This window comes from Eimeria maxima, genomic scaffold, assembly GCF_000499605.1.
Source record: "Eimeria maxima Weybridge genomic scaffold, Emw_scaff197, whole genome shotgun sequence".
NCBI lineage: Eukaryota > Apicomplexa > Conoidasida > Eucoccidiorida > Eimeriidae > Eimeria > Eimeria maxima.
Genome location: NW_013563636.1, coordinates 40,881 through 43,150, shown reverse-complemented (window position 1 = coordinate 43,150; position 2,270 = coordinate 40,881).

Here is a 2,270-nt window from a genome sequence, read left to right as displayed (position 1 = left end):
GTATACCTTTACCTATTTATCCTATAAAAGGAATTAAACAACCACTTATAATTAATAATATTTATTGTGGTGTTGATTACTCATTAATACTTACACAACAAGGACATGTATACGCATGGGGAGATAATAAATAGTAAGAATTATTTATTCTATTTATTTATTTTTATTTATTTATTTATATTTATTTATTTTATTTATTTATTTTATTTATATATTTTTATTTATTTTATTTTATTTTATTTTATTTATTTAGACCTTTTATTTCGCGTTTATTCTCTTATTCTTGTCTTTCTTCTTTTTCTTCTTTTTCTTCCTCTTCTTTCTTTTCTTTGTTTCCCCTTTTATATATAAATAATTATAATTATTTATATAATAAATATCTTTGTATATTGTTTGTATATTTATACATATATACATATAATTTATTTATTACCTAATGTACATTTCTTTCTTTATATATTATATTGTTGAATATATGTATGTATACATAAATACGTACATATACATATACGTGCATATATACGTACGTACATATACATGCATATATATATTGTTAATATGTATATGTATATCTGTACATTTATTGTATACGTATACTAAATCCTTCCTTATTATCCCTTCTTTTTTCCTTCTTCTTTTTTCCTCTTATTTTCCTTCTTTTATTGACTAAATAAATACTATAAAATAAATATAATTAATTAATTAATTAAGTAAGTAATTAATTAATTAATTTATTTATTTATTTATGCATGCAGTGGTCAATGTGGTTGTGCACCACGGAGTGTATGTGTCTCCTCCCCTACAAGAGTACGATTTATGCACCCTAAAGAAAATAAAGAAGGAGCTATAATTAAGACATTAGGGTAAGTTTATTTATTTATTTATTTATTTTATTTTATTTTATTTTATTTTATTTTCTGGTGTATAATCATCTCTCTCCTAATAAAAAATAAAAGAAAAAAAAATAAATAAATAAATAAATACAATTATGTTTCCTGTTCTTTTTTCGTAATTAATTAAAGAATAAATATATTTAATTAATATAATTAATTAATATAATTAATTAATTAATTAATTTATTTATTTATAGGGTAGGAGGGTACCATAATGGTGCAATAGATGAAGAAGGACGTCTTTATATGTGGGGAAGATCATCACATATACATCTACAAGGAATTATTAGTGATGTTCCTCTTGTAAGAAATCTATTTATTTATTTATTTATTTATTTATTTATTTATTTATTTTATTTATTTATTTATTTATTTATTTATTTTATTTTATTTTATTTTATTTATTTATTATGTTATATTGTATTAATTAATTTATTATCTTAATTTTATTATATTAATTAATTAATTAATTAATTAATTAATTAATTAATTATTTAATGCATAAATTAATTAATTAGTGAATATATAATTAGTGGTGTACCTCTTGTGAGCATTTTTATATAATAAATAAATAAATAAATAAATAAAATAAATAAATAAATAAATAAAATAAATAAATAAATAAATAAATAATTAATTAATAAATAAATTAATTAATTTTTGTGTGTGTGTATATATATGCAGCCTTTATGGATAACATTACCTGAATTATTAGAGGGTCCCCCTCTGGTGTCTATACACTGCAGTATAAATATAACATATATAATACGTAAAGATAATAAAGTATATGTATTTGGTAAATCTACAGAGGGACAATTGGGGCTTGGACAGTGCATGCGCTCAACAAGAATACCTACAAATATTAATATTTATTCAGGTGTACGTACACTACAAACAGGTATTAATTTTACTCTTGCTATTAATACACAAGGACAACTCTTCTTATGGGGATCTTTTCTTCTATGGAAAGAAACAGAGGAGGTAAATTATTTATTTATTTATTTATTTATTTATTTATTTATTTATTTATTTATTTATTTATTTATTTATGTTGTGTTGTTACTAATCAATAAATATCTAATTAATGGTGGGGTGTATACACATATGTAGTAGATTAACTAGCTAGCTAGCTAGCTAGCTAGCTAGCTATATAGCTAGCTAGCTATATAATAAACCCTTAATAAACCCCTCTCTGTTTCCCTTTTCCCCTTCCTCCTCCTTTTATATAAAAGAGCCTATAATAATAATAATAATAATTCTTTTTTTCTTTTTTTTTTTCTTCTTTCTTGTATAAGTGTACTCATGTCTTCTTGCATGCATAAAAGAGTATAAAATAATAAATTTTCTTTTTTTTTTTTTTTTTTTTTTTTTTTTTTA